This window comes from Oncorhynchus kisutch, linkage group LG11, assembly GCF_002021735.2.
Source record: "Oncorhynchus kisutch isolate 150728-3 linkage group LG11, Okis_V2, whole genome shotgun sequence".
In the NCBI taxonomy this organism is placed as follows: domain Eukaryota; kingdom Metazoa; phylum Chordata; class Actinopteri; order Salmoniformes; family Salmonidae; genus Oncorhynchus; species Oncorhynchus kisutch.
Genome location: NC_034184.2, coordinates 60,506,506 through 60,531,035, shown reverse-complemented (window position 1 = coordinate 60,531,035; position 24,530 = coordinate 60,506,506). Strand labels below are relative to the sequence as shown.

Here is a 24,530-nt window from a genome sequence, read left to right as displayed (position 1 = left end):
TTCATCATTCATGATTGACCATTGCCTGTCTGTCTATTTCACGCCCATGTCAGGATCATGTGTGGAATCTTTAGTGAATGATTCAGACCCTCACTCTGACGTATTGTGACGAACATTTAAGTACCGCTTGCAGATACTCGTGTACTTTTTGTATTTTTCATTCCAGGGATGAAACGAAAAGTTGCTCAGAAAAACGTCGCTTACATAAAGTGGCCGCTCCAAGCACCGCTGAGCGAGCACCGCTCCCAAGTGGTGATGTGGAGTAAGTGCGTCATAATGAGAAAGGTCGGTCATGAAGTTTGCCAACAATAAAGGCCCAGTGCAGTCAAACACGTGATTTCCCCGTGTTTCATATATATTCCCATAATACTGTGAAATTGTGAAAATAATGATAAAGCCCTTTTAGTGTAAAAACCGTTTGAAAAGACTGCCTGAAATTTCAGACTGACATCACCAGGCAGTAAATTAGTTAGCCTAATAGACAACTAAGAAAAAGAGTTCCAAACCTCTCTGTCAACAGCTAGATTTCAGTTTTCCCCTCCCCACTCCACTCCCAGACAGTCCTAGTAAAATTCTTGCTTGAGAAACAGCTTTTTGCAAAGAAGCTATTTTTGTTTCTTTTTTTTGACCATTTGAATAAAAACAATCACAGTAAGGTACTTCATTGTTACCCAGAAATGATTTGATATTGATTTAAAAAAATTAAAGGGCTGCATTGGACCTTTAAATACTGTGGATATTATAGACAGACTATACATTTTCAGTAGATATTATTTTCATGTCTAATAACTATTCTAGACAGTTTGCCCTATGAATACAATGTTAACAATTAAATATAAGTATCCATGCTAATTCAATGTATGTAGACTATTTTGAACCACATGAAGGGAACATAAATATACTGCAGTTAAATATAATATAATCATTTTATTGTTCCCAGAGGGAAATGTAGATAAAGATATATATATATATATATATATCAGCAACATTCACACATGACAGATTCAAATGCTATATGAGGCATGTACAACATAAACACAAGTCACAAAAAATCTATCATAAACTAATACTAAAGATAATGTTTCTGATCACCTGGCAGCTGAATACCTTTTTTATCAGAAAGATATAATTCCCAGAAATATCATCCAATTGTAGGAGGGGTGGAATCTAATAACAAGAACACAATCAATAACCCATCATAATTTCAGAAGTGCAGGGATAAAAAAAGGATGTGAATGCCTGTCAGGAAGATTGATGAGGTTATTTATATCCCATCATTTCTGAGTCATGCCATTAAGGGTTTACACAAAGTGCTTTGACTACTTCCTGTCATAATATGTGGCCACTCTGAAACCAACCCGTTCTCACTTTGTTGACAAAGGTTTACTGTAAGTCACTCTGGATAGAGTGTCTGCTAAATGACTGAAATGTACATGTAAATGTTTGTTTGGAATATCCACAAATCGTTAAGTGAAGCTAATGAACATTAGAGCCATTCCCAGCTGAGAGGGCTAATTGAGGTTGCAGCTGGCTGTTGTAACCATAAGCTTTAACTGCTACCAAAAACATGAAGTCAACTGTTATTAAGAGGACAAGGCCTGACCACAATCTAGAAAACTCAGATGAGTTTGAATAAATGTTCTTTCTTTTGTTTAGAACAAATATAGTATTGTGTTTATACAAGGACAAACCCCTCACGAAAAGATATCAAGGGTGTGTCACAAATATCACCTATTCCTTTCATAGTGGACTACTTTTGACCAGTAGTACAATGTAGGGAATAGGGTGCTATTTGGTACGGAGCCCCCTGCTCAGCTCTTTCCAGGCTTTATTTGATGTGTAACTGACTCATACATTTTCACAGAGGGACGCAGATTTACTCGTGCTTTCTGATAGGATCAGAGTTTATACAGCCTTCATAACATCTGTAGCCAATATCACACTATACACAAAGGACAGAAGGAGTTTATATGAGGCACGGAACTCATCAATGGACCTGCACAATACCCCCCTTGATCACCATGTCCACTGTTTGCCTGAGTAGATACACAAACAGTATTTCTGCTAAATCTCAATCTGTTAATGACTATACGACCCACATCCAGGAGTAGGATCATTTAAACCAGGCAATAGGGCACCTCTTATCGTATTGAGTGATAAACAAGGGTTACTAAAAAGGCATATCTGACTCACTGTAATAATAATAATAACCACTTCTGTTGACAATACTAGTGTCTTAATTATACAGGGTTAACAGGTACAATATTTTATTATGCAGTGGGCAAATATGTATCTCACTAGTGTGTTGTCTGTGTGTGTGTGTGTGTCTGTGTGTGTGTGTCTGTGTGTGTGTGTGTGTGTGTGTGTGTGTGTGTGTGTGTGTGTGTGTGTGTGTGTGTGTCTGTGTGTGTGTGTGTGTGTGTGTGTGTGTGTGTGTGTCTGTGTGTGTGTGTGTGTGTGTGTGTGTGTGTGTGTGTGTGTGTGTGTGTGTGTGTGTGTGTGTGTGTGTGTGTGTGTGTGTGTGTGTGTGTGTGTGTGTAATGAGTTTCTTACAGCAGGGGGATTTAGTTAGATTTTGATTAAGAAATGTATCTTGATCTTCCATTCTTGAAATTACTAAATAAAGCTTCAATACATTTTTCACTGATAGAATATAGTAGCTTGATCTGTTTTAATCAAAATATCCAAGCAGAACACGCATCAATGATGAAAATGATTAGATTAAAGCCAAAGCAAAAACACCAATGATGAAGACATTTCGGAGCAATTCTAAAGCATTATTGCAATTAATTGTTCATTGCCATTTTGGTCGTTCCACGAATAGAGTACATTTTTTATTGTGTAACTTGGTAAGAAAAAATGTATTAATTGTTTCACCTAATTTGAACATTCTGTTCATGTTCATAAAAAAACATGTTTTCACATCTCAAGAGGTGAAATTAAAAAAATTACTATAGTAAGAGCGAATAAAAGGTCATTAAAGTAGCAGGGTTGACCATAACAGTGTCTTCCTCTTAAATCAGCTATAAATCCCCTTGTGACAAGGGAGAATGGAACTTTGCTGTGTGCAACAGAGAGGGGCAATTAATTGCAAGCTTCACAAACATTTTTAATTGTTAAAACATTTCTAGGGGGGGGGGGGGGGGATCAATCCGAAATGAAAGCAGTCAATTCAGGAGGTGATTTGAATTCAAAATTCAGAAATAAATAGCTTCTACTTGTCAGTTTATTTCATCTATTGTGTAATTGATGTGTACGCTGAGTGCTCTTTCCATGACAGACTGACCAGGTGAATCCAGACGAAAGCTATGATCCTTTATTGATGTCACCTGTTAAATCCACTTCAATCAGTGTAGATAAAGGTTAAGAGACAGGTTAAAGAAGGATTTTTAAACCTAGAGACAATTTCACACTCAACAGTTTCCCGTGTTTATCAAGAATGGTCAACCACCCAAAGGACATCCAGCCAACTTAACACAACTATGGGAAGAATGGAGAAGAACGCTTTCAACACCTTGTAGAGTCCTGACAAATTGAGGCTGTTCACAATATATATTACAATATTAGGAAGGTGTTCTTAATGTTTTGTACACACTGTCTATAGATATGGTGGAATTGTTTTTTGACATGTTCATGCAGGGCTAATCTGCAAAAGAGCATCATGCCCTGGCTAAATAAATGTTTGTTTTTTGAATTCACTGAAAATACGACATTTTTGCAGTTAATGAATTGGAATTAGTTTGTTCTGAAATGACTCCCATTGTTCGAATTGACCCAAACCCTGCTATGGTAACAGGGTTGACGTGTTCTAGTATCAGCTCACCTGCTTTTACACTGATTTGACTGTTATGTGTTCCTTTGAAAAAAATATGTAAAGGAATAGTTTCACCATATTAAAATCCTTAAGAGTATTGTCAGTCCCAGCTTTAAGAAAATAAATACAAATCCACCACATCCTCCTATGTCGACCTTCCGCATCTGCGGTGAAAGGTGGCAGAGCTTGAGCGGAGTTTGTCAGACCCCCCAAAAAATAAAGGTCTTCTCACGAAACCGTCTGAAGCGTACAAACATTTATGACCACTATGGAAAGGGGGGACTCATGAACACAGTGGCATTTCTCTATGATCCCCCACAAGTGTCACTGGACTCATCTGAAGGCAACCCATACAATTGAATACACCGTATTTCCTAGATATAGGACAGACACTTAAAAACCTCATTCCCTATGATTTAAAAAAGGCTTAGACTTTGAGATGAAACAAGAGTTAATGTCATGTAAACAGGACTGACCTTCAACTGAGGGACAGATGTAAATGAAACACTAATGACGTTCAATAATAATCTTCAGAAAGGACTTTGTCATAGCAAGAACATAACCAGGGCTTTACAATAATGGTGAAAACTTGAAGAAACGTTTGGGTTAAATGGGTAAAAAAAAAAAACTCCTAGAGGTCGGACAAACATGATGAGGGACATTTACCGACTATTTTGTAACGTGGACGCTGTGATTTGGGAAGCAAGTGCAGGTGGTGAGTTTAATAAACGGAACAATACAAGAAACACGAGTAGCGTACAGACATGAAACAGTCTATACTGCCTGTGGAATGAACCCAAGGGAGTGTAGAGGGACGGCCCCAAGGATGAGGAGATGGCCAGCAGCGATGATGGAAATCACAGAGGACGTTGGAATCCAGAATGTCCTCCACCGGAACCCAACACCGCTCCTCTGGGCCGTACCCCTCCCAGTCCACCAGGTACTCGAGCCGACCCCCACGACGTCGGGAGTCCAGTAGGGATCTTACGGCATAGGCGGTACCTGATGGCCAGGGGGTAGGAGGGGGGTCGTAGTGGACGGCATCAGCCAGGGGACCACCGGCTTGAGAAGGGAGACAAAAAGGGACAATACGGTAGTCACTAGGAAGCTGTAACCTATACGTCACCACGTTGACCCTCTTTAGAACCTTGAATGGCCCTACAAACCGTGGGCTCAGCTTCTTGCAGGGCAGGCGAAGTGGGAGGTTCCTGGTAAAGAGCCAGATGTGATCACCAGGATGGAACACGTGCGCCTCACTGCGGTGGTGATCCGCCTGCTCCTTCTGATGACGAACGGAATGCTGGAGCCTCACATGAGCTTCACTCTAAACCTCCCCTGCGCACCGAAAATATTTGTCCACTGCAGGGGCTTCGGTCTGGCTCAGAGTCCACAGAGCCAGGGCCGGCTTATAACCCAGGACACACTGGAAGGGAGTAAGCCCAGTGGAGGAGTGACGTGATGAATTCTGGGAGAGAGCTGTGGGGAGACCAGAGAGAGGAATAACTGATCTTGAAAATCTGTCTACAACCACCAGGGAGGTGGTGAAACATGTAGAGGAGAGATCGGTAACAAAGTCAATGGACAGATGAGACCAGAAACGCTGAGGCACGGGAAGGAGCTTCTCTGCTGGAGTATGCCAGGTGGGGGGGGGGTGCTTAGTCTGGGCACACACAGAACAGGAGTTGACGTAACGAATAACATTCTGCGGCAAGGTTGTACGGGTGATCTCTTGATGTCCAGCGATGACAGCTGTGTGTGCCCAGGTGAACAGCTGCTCCCTTATCTGTGGGTACATAGATGTGCTCAGGACGACAGGTAGTGGGTGCCGGTTCCCTCTCCAGAGCCTGGCGAACGTCCACATCTACTTCCCAGACCACAGGGATATGACTCAAGGGAACTAGAAAGCAGGTCCTCTGGCATTCAGGTGACCTGTCCATGATTCATATCCTCGACCATGAGATGATGAGGTTATGGCATTGGAGCCATGGGAGGCTGAGGAGGATCTTGTGAGCTGGTGCACTAGTGATGGAGAGAAAATTCTAGTGATGGAGAGAATATTCTCCTGATGAATGGACTCCATGGTGAGGGGTGTGGTGTGGTGATGTGTGTAATGGTTCCAGAGCCTACTGGTCGATTATCAAGGGCTTGGACCGGAGAGTGGGTATGAATTGATTTTAAGAGAGGCAAGGGTCTGGTCAAAAAAGTTCCCTGCTGCACCAGAATCGACTAGCATTGTAGAAACAGTACATAAGGGACAGCCAGCAAGTGTGATCGACACTAAAAAGGGTTTGCAAGAAAATTATGGGATACTCACACCTGTCCCAGGAGGTGGAAGATCACATGACCGTCCCTCTGCTCTCGTGGATCCCACGTTGGGACGTACTGGACACTGCTGAAGCCCTCCTTGACCACAATAGGGACAGAGCCCCAGTTGTCTCTGTCTACGTCGTTCAGACGTGGGGAGGCGTGTGACCCCTACCTCCATGGGTTCAGGCTCTGATACAGAGTGGTCACTGAGGGAGGGAGAGAAGCGATGAGGGTACCGACGCTCCCGAAGTAGGTTATCCACATGGATGGCCATCACGGTTGTCATCTCGACATGTCAGTTCCGTCTGGACCTCCGTCTGGACCTCCTCAAGCAGTCTGAATAGAGTACAATAGAGACTGTCCCCAGTCCACCTAGCCGTGCTGCTGCTCCAGTTTCAACTGACCTGAGCCCCAGGACTACCTGACATGATGACTCCTTGCTGTCCCCAGTCCATCTGACCGTGCTGCTGCTCCAGTTTCAACTGTTCTGCCTTGCTGGTCATTTATGAACATTTGAACATCTTGGCCATGTTCTGTTATAATCTCCACCCGGCACAGCCAGAAGAGGACTGGCCACCCCACATAGCCTGGTTCCTCTCTAGGTTTCTTCCTAGGTTTTGGCCTTTCTAGGGAGTTTCTCCTAGCCACCGTGCTTCTACACCTGCATTGCTTGCTGTTTGGGGTTTTAGGCTGGGTTTCTGTACAGCACTTTGAGATATCAGCTGATGTACGAAGGGCTATATAAATACATTTGATTTGATTTGATTTGAGTATGGAGCGCCGGCTCATTCCATCAGTTGGATGCTGCTACAGTCCGGAAGGTGAGCGCGTACTCGGAAGTGGTCTGGTCATCCTGCCGTAGTTGGAATAGGTGCTCACCCCTCTCTCTGCCCTCCAGTGGATGATCAAAGATACCTCTGAACAGAGCCATGAACCCCCTCTGAATCCAGCTCCTCCTCTCTCCAAGACGGCCGTAGTCTACTCCAACGCCTGCCCATTCGGCAGAGAAATAAACGTAGCAACCTTGGATCTCTGGTTGGGGCTCGGTAGAGGGAGCACTGGAGTAAGAAGCCATGGTATTTAGATGGTGTTCCATCATATTTAGGGTCTACTAAGGTATATGGAATTGTTTTAAGAAGGTCATACCAATGATAATTTTGCTATTTAATTTGAATTTTAAGACCCATTGAAGTATCAAAACAATATATAAAAATGTATTTTCTTGCTGCTATTAGCCCATACAAATGCATTGAATAACAGATTCACTACATGAAACAACAGATCGTCCCCCCCAAAAAGTCAGAGAGATACAGTGGGGCAAAAAAGTATTTAGTCAGCCACCAATTGTGCAAGTTCTCCCAGAGGCCTGTAATTTTCATCATAGGTACACTTCAACTATGACAGACAAAATGAGAAAAAAAATCCAGAAAATCACATTGTAGGATTTTTAATGAATTTATTTGCAAATTATGGTGGAAAATAAGTATTTGGTCACCTACAAACAAGCAAGATTTCTGGCTCTCACAGACCTGTAACTTCTTATTTAAGAGGCTCCTCTGTCCTCCACTCGTTACCTGTATTAATGGCACCTGTTTGAACTTGTTATCAGTATAAAAGACACCTGTCCACAACCTCAAACAGTCACACTCCAAACTCCACTATGGCCAAGACCAAAGAGCTGTCTAAGGACACCAGAAACAAAATTGTAGACCTGCACCAGGCTGGGAAGACCTGAATCTGCAATAGGTAAGCAGCTTGGTTTGAAGAAATCAACTGTGGGAGCAATTATTAGGAAATGGAAGACATACAAGACCACTGATAATCTCCCTCGATCTGGGGCTCCACGCAAGATCTCACCCCGTGGGGTCAAAATGATCACAAGAACGGGGAGCAAAAATCCCAGAACCACACGGGGGAACCTAGTGAATGACCTGCAGAGAGCTGGGACCAAAGTAACAAAGCCTACCATCAGTAACACACTACGCTGCCAGGGTCTCAATTCCTGCAGTGCCTAACGGGACCCACCGCTTAAGCCAGTACATGTCCAGGCCCATCTGAAGTTTGCTAGAGAGCATTTGGATGATCCAGAAGAAGATTGGGAGAATGTCATATGGTTAGATGAAAACAAAATATAACTTTCTGGTAAAAACTCAACTCGTCGTGTTTGGAGGACAAAGAATGCTGAGTTGCATCCAAAGAACACCATACCTACTGTGAAGTATGGGGGTGGAAACATCATGCTTTGGGGCTGTTTTTCTGCAAAGGGACCAGGACGACTGATCCGTGTAAAGGAAAGAATGAATGGGGCCATGTATCGTGAGATTTTGAGTGAAAACCTCCTTCCATCAGCAAAAAGAATGAAAGCAACAGCCCCCAAACCTCACTGCTCTAGAGGAGATATGCATGGAGGAATGGGCCAAAATACCAGCAACAGTGTGTGAAAACCTTGTGAAGAGTTACAGAAAACATTTGACCTCTGTCATTGCCAACAAAGGGGATATAACAAAGTATTGAGATGAACCTTTGTTATTGGCCAAATACTAATTTTCCACCATAATTTGCAAATCAATTAATAAAAAATCCTACAATGTGATTTTCTGGATTTTTTTCCCTCATTTTGTCTGTCATAGTTGAAGTGTACCTATGATGAAATTTACAGGCTTCTCTCATCTTTTTAAGTGGGAGAACTTGCACAATTGGTGGCTGACTAAATACTTTTTTGCCCCACTGTATAAGAAAGATTCAACTGGTACCGGGGGACCTTCAAATGAGCCTGTGGGCATTCTAGAGCAAAAGGGCAGAGTGAATCAAGTATTCATGAAAGTCACATATTTCCAAAGAGGGGTCACACCATTGCTGATGCTACAGACGATATTGTGAGAATAATGCTTTTTGGGATGTCTCATGGTCTGACAAACACCGCTCTAGCTCTCACCTTTCTCTGCAGATGCGGAAGTGCGAGTGGGTGTGTTGAAAGGTAAAGTAGCTTGTACGTGGAAAAGAGTGGGTGTGTCAACAGCAATGTAGTGGGCGTGTGGAAAGGAGTGGGTGTGTCGAAAGCGCTATGCTGTAGGTTAGAAGGTTTTGATTGAGTAGTTTTTTTCTCTTACGTTTGAAATTCAGTTTAAGCCAGAGGATGAGTTTGAGTTAGTTTGAGTTAGTTTAACACACATTTTTGTAAATAAACAAACTGAATATTGTTTATTTTTTATTAAAAGTACACTTTTAGAACCTAAAATGATTATTTGGCTATCCCCATAGGAGAACCCTTTGAAGAACCCTATTTGGTTCCGGGTATAACCCTTTTGGGTTCCATGTAGAAAGAACCCTTTCCACAGAGGGTTTTATGTGGAACCAATAAAGGTTTTACCTGGAACCAAAAAGAGTTCTACCTGGAGCCAAAAAGTGTTGGACAGCCTAAGAACCATTTTGGAACCCTTTTTTCTAAGAGTGTATTGCTGATGGGTGTACTGTTGCTTAATGTATTGTATGAGTGTATTGTATGCGTATTGTATGCATTTTATATTGTCCAGGTATCTACTTCCCACATGTTGCCGGACAGCAGTCCTTGGCAAGTGGGCACTGTGTCTCAGTGTTGTTTCCGTTCATGGCCTCCCCATTGAGTAGACTGTATGTATCAATATAGTAGACTGTATGTAATCTATATGGTTATCAATATTAGTTCCTACTATCCTACTTGAAATAAAAAATGGCCATATTAGTTACTGCCCTCAACACGGCCGTGCAGCTGCCCAGGAGGGAGCACCTTGGGTCCACAGGCAAGTCGATAGAACACCGGTGCACCGGCTTATCCACTAGTTGTACAGCCCAATCAGCCACACAAAACAATCTTAACTGTCAACAAATCTGCCCAATTAGCTGATTCGCTTTCCATACACCCACTCCTTTCAACACACCCACTCACCCATACTCCGGTTGTCATATTGGGCCGCAGCTACCCATAGTTGGATGCAGTGGGTTGATGAAAAAAAAAAGATCGCTCTAGCTTAAACTTACATTTTTATGGGGATTTTTATATTATGCTAATTAGATTTCCACAGGGGTTCAGACATCGACCATAGCGGTTTAAAATATCAAAGGGATGTGAAATATACTCTATTTGTGGAACGACCCATAAATGTCCAACATTGTAACATAAAAACATAATTTTTTAAATAATAAGTATTCAACCCCTTTGTTATGGCACAAGCCTAAAAAAGTTAATCAGTAAAAATGTGCTTAACAAGTCACATAAAAAGTTGCATGGACTCACTCTGTTAGCAATAATAGTGTTTAACATGATTTTTGAATGACTACCTCATCTCTGTATCCCACACGTAATATTATCTGTAAGGTTCATCAGTCAAGCAGTGAATTTCAAACACAGATTAAACTACAACGAACAGGTTGGTTTGCCAATGCCTCGCAAAGAAGGCCACCTATTGGTAGATGTCAAAATTGAAGAATGTCAAGATATCAAGAATGGTCCACCACCCAAACGACATCCAGCAAACTTGACACAACTGTGGGAAGCATTGGAGTCAACATGGTCCAGCATCCCTATGGAATGCTTTCGACACCATATAGAGTCCATACCCCAACAAAAAGAGGCTGTTCTGAGGGCAAAAGGGGGGTGCAACTCAATACTCGGAAGGTGTTCCTAATGTTTTGTACACTCAGTGTACATGAGTATGCCATTGTAATTTAAAGTGTTACCAAAGAGTCTGCTACTTTTGAAGTCTGATGTTCACACATTTAAAAATTGAATTTAATAGAAGCCTCTCTAATGTAAACCAAGTAGAGTGCGGTATACCTCAGGGCAGCTGTCTTGGTCCTTTACTGTTTTATTTTTTACTAATGATCTATCACTAGCCCTGAGTATAGCCTGTGTGTCTATGTACTCTGATGATTCAACATTATACATGTCAGTTACCACAGCAAGTAAAATCACTGCAACCCTTAACAAAGAGCTGCAGTCAGTTTTAGAATAAGTTTTAGAATAAATATATCAAAAACGAAATACATTGTATTTGGGACAAATCATTCTCTAAACCCTAAACCTCATCTAAATCTTGCAATAAATAATATGGCAATTGAGCAAGTTGAGGAGACTTAACTGCTTGGTGTCAGGTGCGTTGTATGGGGGGGGGGGGGGGGGGGAAGTTCAGACGATTCAAAGGGCCTGTGACTGACAAAAATGATTAGAACATTAGGTAAAAAAAATTCAGGAATAAATTATTAACCTATCATCATTAACATAATATTTTATTTACAATGTACTAATAAAACTAACGGTTTCATCCAGAGAGCTTATGTATTGCCCAACCCCCGTCTATTTACATGAAATGGTTCGGTCTTGCCCCCAAACCAGGCACGAACTGTACTTGCTAGCAGTGAATTGCGAGCGAAGAGTGCCGGTGGAGCATCATGTCTCAGCTTCCTAAAGAAGAATCTGGCTTTCAAAAATGAAAAGAAAGACAGGAGAAATAAAAGGGCGACAGTATGTCACCCACTTTTTCACAAAGGAAGGTGGGTGTAGTCGTGAGTGGTGGAAATTAACCTGTTAGTTTAGTCCTAGTAAAATAGGCTAATTTGTCTACCCCTAACATTAGTTACTTAATATTTTCATAGAAAATTCTGAGTGTTTACATTTCGCTCCTCTTTTAGCAGACATTTAATCAATGCAGGCAAACGTTTAGCAAGCTATTCATGCTAAATCAAATCAAATGTATTTATATAGCCCTTCTTACATAAGCTGATATATCAAAGTGCTGTACAGAAATCCAGCCTAAAACCACAAATGGCAAGCAATGCAGGTGTAGAACACGGTGGCTAGGAAAAACTCCCTAGAAAGGCCAAAACCTAGGAAGAAACCTAGAGAGGAACCAGGCTATGAGGGGTGGCCAGTCCTCTTCTGGCTGTGCCAGGTGGAGATTATAACAGAACATGGGCAATATTTTCAAATGTTCATAAATTACCAGCATGGTCAAATAATAGTAATCACAGTGAACAGGTCAGGGTTCCATAGCCGCAAGCAGAACAGTTGAAACTGGAGCAGCAGCACGGCCAGGTGGACTGGGGACAACAAGGTGTCATCATACCAGGTAGTCCTGAGGCATGGTCCTAGGGCTCAGGTCCTCCGAGAGAGAGAAAGAAAGAGAGAATTAGAGAGAGCATACTTAAATTCACACAGGACACCGGATAAGACAGGAGAAATACTCCAGATATAACAGACTGACCCTAGCCCCCCGACACATAAACTACTGCAGCATAAATACTAGAGGCTGAATCAGTTGTCCCTGCCCTGTCTGGTGCCAGGTCCAACAGATGCAGCTTCAGGCTCAGCAGCCCTGTCTCCCCATCCCCATACCCCTGAACCAGCCCTGTCTCCCCATCCCCATACCCCTGAACCAGCCCTGTCTCTCCATCCCCATACCCCTGAACCAGCCCTGTCTCCCCATCCCCATACCCCTGAACCAGCCCTGTCTCCCCATCCCCATCCCCCTGAACCAGCCCTGTCTACCCATCCCCATACCCCTGAACCAGCCCTGTCTCCCCATCCCCATACCCCTGAACCAGCCCTACTCCCAACTGAAGAAGGAGGTGAGCAGCATTGTGTTGAATGACATGTCAGTTGACATAATTGCAGGTACTACAATGCATTGAGGACAGGAATGTAATTCTCCAGTCAGGAAAAATATCACTTGAGACAAAGGCAGGCCTTAAAAGAAGATATGCAGGCTCTTAGAGATGGATGGGAGTCTCTCCTCTCTAAGGCAACACTGATTGCTACACAAATGGATGTTGTACCTAAATTTAGCAAGGAACACAGCCAAAAGAGGAAAGGGAAGAGAATCCATGATGAGACCTCTCAAGAGGAGACAGCTCAGGACAGTGCAGCAAAGGTGTTTTGGAACACAGTGTTTTTTTTACTGCTATGGCCAACATCATAAGTGACTTGGACACTAGGTTCCACACCACTGTAAAAATTGTAGAATAATCTTCTGCTGTTCTGAAAGTGGGGCAGATTAGTGAGGATAAAGTCCTTTCTGTGTGCCAACCACTGATGATGAAGTATTCCAGAGATCTTACTCCTGAGTTTAAAAATGAAGTAAGACACCTGAACACTGTACATGCTGCCACCTTCCCCCCTAACTTTGTCTCCTGAATGCAATTTGTAAGATGCAGCTGCAAAGCGTTTTTGGAGAAGTGTGGTTTGCTTTACGTATATTTTGCACACTGCCTTTGACTGTTGCTGGTGGTGAGAGAGCTTTCAGTAAGCTAAAACTTATTTTAAAAAACGATTTGAGGTCCATTATGTCCCAGGACAGGCTTTGCAGTCTTGCCATGCTGTCCATTGAAAGTCAGTTAGCTAGAAAGCTGGACTTCAAAGACTTCATCAGTGAGCACATTTCTTATATTTTAGTATTGTATTTTTGTAATATTGTACATTTTATCTTGTAAATGTGTACTGGTTTAGCAGTGTAAATATGTATAGTGCACAATGTCTGGTGTGATGTATTGTTTTATTGATGATGTAGATGATGTTTTGTTGTGATGTGTTGTTTTGTTCATGTTTGGATCCCAGGAAGACTAGTGGCTGCCTTGGCTGCAGCTAATAGGGATCTTAATAAAATACTAAATACTAATAGTTTGATTTAATTAAATGATGTATTAGGCCTCAGTGCCTCAACAAGCAGCAGACAAGAAAAGTCAGTGGGGCGCCCGGTGGATTTTGAGAAGATTGGCCCTTGGCCCCTGTAGCAAAAGATGTAACCACTTCCACACTCAACCACTAATACAGTAACCCAATATTAGGCGATACTGCCAGTAGATGGCGATAGAAGACCAGTTTTGGAGAGAGAATTATATTCTTCTTTAATACACACATTTCTTTAAAGCCACACACACGGCATACAGACGCATTTTTGGTTCCCAAAATTACTTCAACCTTTCAATATTTTGTTTATAGATTTTTTTTGTTTGTTGCTATAGTCACTTGTGTCTGTGATGATCGTCTAACGATCTCGACACCGGTCTGCAGGATTGATATCTCCAACTGTGGCGTCATTTACTGGAATCGCGTCGGCCATGTTGTAGTGGGGGTTGATGCAAGTTTAGAGGTAGGAAGTGTAGCTACAGGAACTGGGTTAGCCTACTTTTGGTGACTTATTTTGTCATGTCGCTGGATACATTTAGCTGGGGTTTTATTCATTAAGGCGTTCTGTCTGTGTCAACCCCTCTAATCGTTTAATTTCTTCATCCTTCGTTTTGCTTTGATTTAACTTCATTGTTATTTCATTCACCGAGCACAAAAACGATTGAGAAAGACCTGTGTTGGAGGGAGGCGGGATGGGGGCGACTGTGATTTCCATGTTGGAATACTAGCTGATTTTTCGTCGAACCCAGAAATAAATTGGAAATACAAACACAAGCGACACAACATCGTGAATTTCTAAAAGGTAAGATTTTTTAAATGAGAAAAATAAGTTGACAATCCAATAGCCCAATGATGGGCCCCACCAGTACTCTGGTAGGATCGATTTTCCAGAGCATTGTCTGCATATATTTGTTCTGACCCGAAGAATTGCGGTAAATATAGCCTATTATTAAAGATACATTAAATTCGTATAAAGTGTTGAGTTCAAATATGTTTTGAGACCAACATAGACCTACTGTAGTTCACTCTCTCTGATATGAGCCTGTAGACTAATTGAAGTTTTAAATGTAGGTTACGGCTTTAACGTCCCCAAAGACAGCATTGTATTTAACGTCTTATATGTAAGACGTTATATATATATATATATGATAAGTGAAATAATTCATTTCTCAAACACTGACAAACAAGTGTTTCTTGTTGGATAACCAAGCTAGTCCAGTTTGCTGGAGGGTAGTGTCCGATAACGCAAGACGGCTGTTCCAATACGGAACACATGGAACAGCTAGCTGAAGTAGCAACACTAGCATTGTCTGGACTCTCACCACATGGCCTTGGTCAATTGTAACACATCATATTCCTGATAGTCGCTACTAGTTAATTGAGATAAAGCAACTTAACTGTGTGTTATGGAATGTGATTGTGGTTAGCTGAAGAATGTGCATCTGCAGGCTACACGTAGCCCATGATTGCCAGTACTGAGCGTAAAATAAATGACCTCAAATTATATTTATTTATAGGCCTACAGTAGTAATCCCTGAATGCATAGGTTATTTTGGTAGAAGGGGCTAAAGTACCAACCTCGTAAAAACTTACCAACTCCACACCACATTACAAAATATCTGAGGCATATGCTTGAGTTTGTTAATAATAACACTTCCACATCCAAGGACACATCCGATGTTTTGGAGAGGTGTCAGTTAATAGGAGAGAACTACGGACTGACTAGTGTTGCTGGGACTAAACCACTGTGTCTAAAAGTTCCAAGCCTCAGGATTCAGAGCAACCTAGACAAGCCCCAAGTGTGACCCCCTAGGCTAGAACATAAATCAAAATCGCATTTTATTTGTCACATACACATGGTTAGCAGATGTTAATGCGAGTGTAGCGAAATGCTTGTGCTTCTGGTTCCAACAGTGCAGTACTATCTAACAAGTAATCTTAACAATTCCCCGGCAACAACCTAATACACACATCTAAAGGGATGAATGAGAAAATGTACATATAAATATATAGATGAGCGATGGCTGAGTGGCATAGACAAGGTGCAACAGATGGTATAAAATACAGTATTTTCATGTGATATGAGTAATGTAAGATATGTAAACATTATTAGTTACATTATTTTGAGTGGCATTGTATAAAGTGACTAGTGATCCATTTATTAAAGTGGCCAGTGTAGGCCACTTTAGGCAGCAGTGTAGGCAGCAGCCTCTGCTGTTTAGCAGTCTTGATGGCCTTGAGATAGAAGCTGTTTTTCAGTCTCTCGGTCCCAGCTTTGATGTACCTGTACTGACCTCGCCTTCTGGATGGTAGCGGTGTGAACAGGCAGTGGCTCAGGTGGTTGATGTCCTTGATGATCTTTTTGGCCTTCCTGTGACATCGGGTGCTCTAGGTGTCATAGAGGGCACACAGTAAAAATAATTGTTAGTTTAACTCTGATAGAGTTGAATTCAACACTGTTTTAGAAAACATTTGTTCCCAGTCTACATAGTGTTAAAGTTACTCTACAGGTAGTGTCACATTTTCATTCCACTGAATTGAGTTGAATTTACACTGCAATGACTGCATAATTTTACACTCCGATTTAATTCCGACACGAGTTCATTGACTCCTCATAATGTTGAAAATACTAATCCTGGGTTAATATAAGTCAACACTGTAATTTTTACACCAACTTTTTTACTGTGCCGGTAGTTTGCCCCCGGTGATGCGTTGTGCAGACCGCACCACCCTCTGGAGAGCCTTGCGGTTGAGGGAGGTGCAGTTGCCGTACCAGGCTACAATACAGCCCGACAGGATGCTCTCGATTGTGCACCTGTAAAAGTTTGTGAGGGTTTTAGGTGACAAGCCACATTTCTTCATCCTCCTGAGGTTGAAGAAATGTCTGTGTGGGTGGACCCTTTCAGTTTGTCTGTGATGTGTACGCCTAGGAACTTAACTTTCCACCTTGTCCACTGTTGTCCCTTTGATGTGGATAGTGGGGGTGCTCCCTCTGCTGTTTCCTGAAGTCTACAATCATCTCCTTTTTTTATGTTGAGTGAGAGGTTGTTTTCCTGACACCACACTTCAAGTGCCCTCACCACCTCCCTGTAGGCTGTCTCGCCGTTGTTGGTAATCAAGCCCACTACTGTTGTGTCGTCTGCAAACTTGATGATTGCGTTGGAGGCGTGCATGGTCAAACAGTCGTGGGTGAACAGGGAGTACAGGAGGGGGCAGAGCAAGCACCCTTGTGGGGTCCCACCCAGTGTTGAGGGTCAGCGAAGTGGAGATATTGTTTCCTACCTTCACCACCTTGGGGTGGCGGCCCGTCAAAGTCCAGGACTCAATTGCACAGGGCAGGGTTGGGACCAAGGGCCACCAGCTTGATGATGAGCTTGGAGGGTACTATGGTGTTGAATGCTGAGTTGTAGTCAATGAAAGGCATGCTTACATTGGTGTTCATTTTGTCCAGATGGGATAGGGCAGTGTGATGGCGATTGTGTCGTCTGTGGACCTGTTGGGGCGGTTTACAGACACCGCCATCACACTGGACAAAAGGAATATGTACAAAGAAAGCGATGAACCAACCATGGCTGATCTTGGATGCATTAAGCCGAGTGGGGTCATGTTTTGTACCAACATTAGCCTGTTTGTCAGCTTAATGTCCACTAGTATTCACTGGAGTTGGTACTTGTGTTGCTCTATGTGATATCGGTTGCACTTAATGTTATGGTATAGAAATGACCAGGTATTTAGGCTACGAAGAAACAGGAGTGTAACCTCACAATAATAACATATGCCGTAAGAAAAATTCCTAGCCACTGTGAATGAAGAATGAGAACGTCTCTCTCTTACAGTAGGTCATGGCTGGCTCTCATTCTCTAGACCAGGGGTATTCAACTCTTACCCTATGAGGTCCGGAGCTTGCTGTTTTTCTGTTCTACCTGATAAATAATTGCACCCACCTGGTGTCCCAGGTCTAAATCAGTCCCTGATTTAGAGGGGAACAATGGGAAAAAAATGCAGTGGAACTGATTTCTAGGTCCAGAGTTGAGTTTGAGGGCTCTAGACAGTCAGTGGGAATGTGGACAATTCATGCCCTACGCCTGTGCCTTGAAGCCAGAATCTCACTTGGATCTGGGACAGATACTGTATATTGAAGAGTTGAGGAGCATGTGGAAGACCTTCTGTGAGCTGTTGGGCAATGGCAGAGCTGGGCCAGGCACCAGTGGGGGGGGAACGGACTGAAATTGGGAGGGACTACCTGAACTTCAATAAAAGATGCCATTTTCGTTCCACTATGTTTTGCTACTGTGTACACTGAAAGATATGACCCTTGTCCTTGGTGATTCCATGGTAGTGTCTGTCTATTTTGTCTAAGTTTAACAGAGAGATAATTTTCAAGTGTGGAACCATTGAAATTGAGTGAACTCACACCAGGGAGACTATTTTTGAAGTATGTAGCATAGGATATAGCTTAATCTTATTAGCCTTACTGCAGTACCACAGTTGTGTACATTGGTGTGACAGAGCGCACACAGTGTGTGAAGGAATGCTTAGTAATGGTGAGGTCACTGAAGTTACCACATCACACATTGGCACTCAGGGCAACCCCTGAGTGAGAAGTAGGCGTTGATAGTTTAAACCGCCTCTCTGACTTACTGTGGTCACCTCCCGCTACTAAAATAGCTCCTACACACTCGTGTGAACTCCTGCCTTTAGGTTGTCCTCCAGGGCCAGCCTTATAGAATGAGTCCTGTGTCTACTGTCGAGCCTGAGACATGGCTATGAGTAAGCTTCAGCTAACCCATGTGTTGGCAGACGCGTAGCCAGGTATTCTGTGAGCCTGGCAGCCTGGTACAGCTCCAGAGTTGGAGAGATGTCTTGCCAACAGTAGGCTAGGTGGTGTTTGAACAGAGTAACGTGTCCTTAATCATCACGGCAACATTTTATACTTCTTCTTGCTTTAAAATTCATGTAAGGCCTAGTCTCACATGCCACACTTGTGAGAGACTACATTAGGCCTAATTCTGTAGTCATGCTGATAGACTATGATATCAAAGCAAAGTGATGTTTCAACTTCCTTCCTTTTAATATTTATTGAAGCTACAGTAGCAATAGGCATATACTCTTTGATATTGTACAACTGCACTTTCCCATGGGCAGTGTAACCCTTACTTCGTCTTCCTCCAATGGCATCTGTTGGCAGTTTTAAGCATGGTAAAGCCTTCCCTGTCTACAGTCTTGGTGTCAGTTGCTAACAGCTGTCCACGTCGAGGGTGGGGCTACTCACCGACCCCTAGTTGCTGTGGAAACTCCCAGCATCAAACCTTAGGGATAGTTCTCCTTGCGTAACAATGTGCCAATCAATGTCTCTGTTACTAACTGATATTTAGCCGTGTCTGCATGTTATTTCACCTGCAGCTTTAATTTATGTCAAGCATCAGTTTTATGTCTTAAGTTACCCTGTTTGGTAACAAAAACCATGTCTCAGCAGTTCCAGAACCACAGGGTTGACTGATATCCATCAGCTAACCAGTTTTAGCCTGTTCTCCTTCCCACTCCTTGTCTCCATGTCTATCTCCCTCGTAGGAGGAGCAAATAGAGGTCTGTTGGCTGTACTGAGTGTGTGTGTATTCATCGATGAGTTTCCGTAGCGTGCACGTCTTTGTGTGTGTGCAAGTGCGCTGGTGTGTAGGCTATCATATGTGCTTGCGTTTTTTTGTGTGTGCGTGTTTCTGCCTGCCTGCATTCCTCTCAGTGAAAGCTACAGCAGGTGGTCTGGAACACAAAGGCCCGGCGGAAGGACGTCCGGGCCAGAGGGATCTGTTCATTTCTCACTGATCATCCCAGCACTCCCTCCATTTCAGTACAGGGGATTGATGTCCCTCTTTGCTATGAGCTCTAGCCGGGGTGCCAGTCTGTTTCTGCTCTCTTGACAGTTCCACGAGGAGTTGTCATGCCAAACAATGACAGCAATTGAGTTGGCAAAAACACAGTCCTAGATCTGGACTCAGATCTGTTTCAGGCCAGTCCTCAAACAGCTCTACCTGCTGTTCTATCATGACATTTTCAGCAGGATGGACTGAATCCTAAGTACAATTTTCACTTTGTAGTCATGCCTTGATGACGTGGAAGATAGGATTCACCCCAATGTGATCAACTTGTCGAGCGGAAGTCTGATGCAGACTCCAGAGTAGGGTGAAGTTGCCTAGATGCTGATCTTGGGTCAGTTTTCCCCACTATGGATAAGGTTATGATTTGGGGAGGGGAAGCTGATCCTAGATCTGTACCTAGGGGAAACTTCACCCCAGAGCCAGAACCCCACTCTCCAGGCTGTTTCAGCCCAGGGCCTTTCTGTGGAATTCCCAGTTCTCTCCAACTCAGTTGGAGAGGAATGGGCCAGGGTGTAGGATACAATACACAGAACCGTTTACTGTAGTTCAGTTTTGCCATGTTCAGCAGAATAAGAGAAGACATCTCATTCTGATTGAATGCAGTTTTTGATACTGTTTGACATTATCTCTACAGAAATATTCAGATTTAGAGGAAGCACATCAAATCCCTTTGTGCAAACTGACTATGGAAGCGTATTCTCCTCTGTTTTGATGTGGATTTGGGGTGGCAATTTATTTTTAATCCTCTACAATTGAAACTTTCATTGCGTGACTAGAATCTTTATTGGTATGCATCCAAACATAACTGGAGTAAAGTGAACTGAATAACACAGTGCAGACTACCAACTGATTTAAATCTATACAGCTTTAAATAATAGCCCCTAGCTATGTTACCTCCTCTCCAGCCCTGACCCACCAATCTGGGCTGACCTTTGGTATCACACTGAAGGGTCCCACTTGGGCCCTTTAATCTTATGTGTTCTGTGAGGCCTGAGCCCTAGGTAAGGTGAGCACACCAGGGGTGAGGAGGTCAAGGATCAGAGGTCAAGGAGCCTCAGGTGGAGGTGTAACTTCAGGTCCCTCTGGAATGTATGAAGGGCATACTGTGCAGCTCTACAGATCTAGGATCAGCTTCCCCTCCCCAATCCTTAGTGGGGGGAAATGAAAAACTGACCCAAGTTCAGCGTATAGGGGCAACTTCACCCTACACCAGCCATAGCATTCCAAATATACTAGGGTAAAGTCAGTGCCACAAGATCCCTATGCAAAGCAGGTCTATACTTTTGAGGACAAAATGTGTAGGTTTTTCCTCCGCCTGCTACATAGCGTGGTATTTGCTGTCTTTTTATTCCTGACTCTTTCGCTGTCTCAAATCACAAATGCTTTTGATTTAGACAGACAGAACTATGCACAAACTTTGACCTAGTTTCGAAAGGACACTTCTATTTCAGCATCATCTAACGGACTGTAATGAAACAACTCCTGAGAAGTCTTGAGTTTCTCCCTAATAAGACAAGACAACACTGGTGTGCATTTCCACCGTCTCTCGCTCTGCTCTGGCTTCGCTCTCTCGCTCTGGCTTCTCTCTCGCGCTCTGGCTTCGCTCTCGCGCTCTGGCTTCGCTCTCGCGCTCTGGCTTCGCTCTCGCGCTCTGGATTCGCTCTCGCGCTCTGGATTCGCTCTCGCGCTCTGGATTCGCTCTCGCGCTCTGGATTCGCTCTCGCGCTCTGGATTCGCTCTCGCGCTCTGGATTCGCTCTCGCGCTCTGGATTCGCTCTCGCGCTCTGGATTCGCTCTCGCGCTCTGGATTCGCTCTCGCGCTCTGGATTCGCTCTCGCGCTCTGGATTCGCTCTCGCGCTCTGGATGCGCTCTGGATTCGCTCTCGCGCTCTGGCTTCACGCTCGCGCTCTGGCTTCACACTCTCGCTTTGGCTTCACGCTCTGGCTTCACGCTCTCGCTCTGGCTTCTCGCTCGCTCTGGCTTCACGCTCTGGCTTCACACTCTGGCTTCACGCTCTCGCTCTGGCTTTGCTCTCTCGCTCTGGCTTTGCTCTCTCGCTCTGGCTTTGCTCTCTCGCTCTGGCTTTGCTCTGGCTTCACGCTTTGGCTTTGCTCTGGCTTCACGCTCTTGCTTTGCTCTGGCTTCACGCTCTTGCTTTGCTCTGGCTTCACGCTCTTGCTTTGCTCTGGCTTCACGCTCTTGCTTTGCTCTGGCTTCACGCTCTTGCTTTGCTCTGGCTTCACGCTCTGGCTTCACGGCTCTTGCTTTGCTCTGGCTTCACGGCTCTTGCTTTGCTCTGGCTTCACGGCTCTTGCTTTGCTCTGGCTTCACGCTCTGGCTATGCTCTGGCTTCACGCTCTTGCTTTGCTCTGGCTTCACGCTCTTGCTTCTCTGGCTTCACGCTCTTGCTTCTCTGGCTTCACGCTCTTGCTTCTCTGGCTTCACGCTCTGGCTTCTCGCTCTGGCTTCTCGCTCTGGCTTCACACTCTCGCTCTGGCTTCTCGCTCTGGCTTCACGCTCTCGCTCTGGCTTCTTGCTCTGGCTTTGCTCTCTCGCTCTGGCTTTGCTCTCTCGCTCTGGCTTTGCTCTCTCGCTCTGGCTTTGCTCTCTCGCTCTGGCTTTGCTCTCTCGCTCTGGCTTTGCTCTCTCGCTCTGGCTTTGCTCTCTCGCTCTGGCTTTGCTCTCTCGCTCTGGCTTTGCTCTCTCGCTCTGGCTTTGCTCTCTCGCTCTGGCTTTGCTCTCTCGCTCTGGCTTTGCTCTCTCGCTCTGGCTTTGCTCTCTCGCTCTGGCTTTGCTCTTGCTTCTCTGGCTTTGCTCTTGCTTCTCTGGCTTTGCTCTTGCTTCTCTGGCTTTGCTCTTGCTTCTCTGGCTTCGCTCTTGCTTCGCTCTGGCTTCGCTCTGGCTTCGCTCTGGCTTCGCTCTGGCTTCGCTCTGGCTTCGCTCTTGCTTCTCTGGCTTCACGCTCTTGCTTCTCTGGCTTCACGCTCTTGCTTCTCTGGCTTCACGCTTTGGCTTTGCTCTGGCTTCACGCTTTGGCTTTGCTCTGGCTTCACGCTCTTGCTTTGCTCTGGCTTCACGCTCTGGCTTCACGCTCTGGCTTTGCTCTGGCTTCACGCTCTTGCTTTGCTCTGGCTTCACGCTCTTGCTTCTCTGGCTTCACGCTCTTGCTTCTCTGGCTTCACGCTCTGGCTTCACGCTCTTGCTTTGCTCTGGCTTCACGCTCTGGCTTTGCTCTGGCTTCACGCTCTGGCTTTGCTCTGGCTTCACGCTCTTGCTTTGCTCTGGCTTCACGCTCTTGCTTCTCTTGCTTCACGCTCTTGCTTCTCTGGCTTCACGCTCTTGCTTCTCTGGCTTCACGCTCTTGCTTCTCTGGCTTCACGCTCTGGCTTCACGCTCTGGCTTCACACTCTCGCTCTGGCTTCACACTCTCGCTCTGGCTTCACGCTCTCGCTCTGGCTTCACGCTCTCGCTCTGGCTTCTCGCTCTGGCTTTGCTCTCTGGCTTTGCTCTCTCGCTCTGGCTTTGCTCTGGCTTCACGCTCTGGCTTTGCTCTGGCTTCACGCTCTGGCTTTGCTCTGGCTTCACGCTCTGGCTTTGCTCTGGCTTCACGCTCTGGCTTTGCTCTGGCTTCACGCTCTGGCTTCACGCTCTTGCTTTGCTCTGGCTTCACGCTCTTGCTTCTCTGGCTTCACGCTCTTGCTTTGCTCTGGCTTCACGCTCTGGCTTCACGCTCTGGCTTTGCTCTGGCTTCACGCTTTGGCTTTGCTCTGGCTTCACGCTCTGGCTTCACGCTCTGGCTTTGCTCTGGCTTCACGCTCTTGCTTTGCTCTGGCTTCACGCTCTTGCTTCTCTGGCTTCACGCTCTGGCTTCACGCTCTTGCTTTGCTCTGGCTTCACGCTCTGGCTTCACGCTCTGGCTTCACGCTCTTGCTTCTCTTGCTTCACGCTCTTGCTTCTCTGGCTTCACGCTCTTGCTTCTCTGGCTTCACGCTCTTGCTTCTCTGGCTTCACGCTCTTGCTTCTCTGGCTTCACGCTCTGGCTTCACGCTCTGGCTTCACGCTCTGGCTTCACGCTCTGGCTTCACGCTCTGGCTTCACACTCTCGCTCTGGCTTCACGCTCTCGCTCTGGCTTCTCGCTCTGGCTTCACACTCTGGCTTTGCTCTCTCGCTCTGGCTTTGCTCTCTCGCTCTGGCTTTGCTCTCTCGCTCTGGCTTTGCTCTCTCGCTCTGGCTTTGCTCTCTCGCTCTGGCTTTGCTCTCTCGCTCTGGCTTTGCTCTCTCGCTCTGGCTTTGCTCTCTCGCTTCTCTGGCTTTGCTCTCTCGCTTCTCTGGCTTTGCTCTCTCGCTTCTCTGGCTTTGCTCTCTCGCTTCTCTGGCTTTGCTCTCTCGCTTCTCTGGCTTTGCTCTTGCTTCTCTGGCTTCACGCTCTTGCTTCTCTGGCTTCACGCTCTTGCTTCTCTGGCTTCACGCTCTTGCTTCTCTGGCTTCACGCTCTTGCTTCTCTGGCTTCACGCTCTTGCTTCTCTGGCTTCACGCTCTTGCTTCTCTGGCTTCACGCTCTTGCTTCTCTGGCTTCACGCTCTTGCTTCTCTGGCTTCACGCTCTTGCTTCTCTGGCTTCACGCTCTTGCTTCTCTGGCTTCACGCTCTTGCTTCTCTGGCTTCACGCTCTTGCTTCTCTGGCTTCACGCTCTTGCTTCTCTGGCTTCACGCTCTTGCTTCTCTGGCTTCACGCTCTTGCTTCACACTCTCGCTCTGGCTTCACGCTCTTGCTTCACACTCTCGCTCTGGCTTCACGCTCTGGCTTCACGCTCTGGCTTCACGCTCTGGCTTCACGCTCTGGCTTCACGCTCTGGCTTCACGCTCTGGCTT

The 24,530-nt window shown here is 44.9% G+C and overlaps 1 protein-coding gene across 1 annotated transcript in view; it reads left to right on the top strand.

Moving 5' to 3' along the window:
* The first annotated feature begins 14,042 nt into the window (after positions 1 to 14,042).
* The window catches only part of LOC109899488 (tyrosine-protein kinase yes), a 32,819-nt gene continuing 22,331 nt past the window's right edge, over positions 14,043 to 24,530 (top strand). The window contains exon 1 of the mRNA XM_020494776.2: positions 14,043 to 14,583. The gene's annotated coding sequence lies outside the window, so the exon portion shown is untranslated. The remainder of the gene's footprint in view (positions 14,584 to 24,530) is intronic.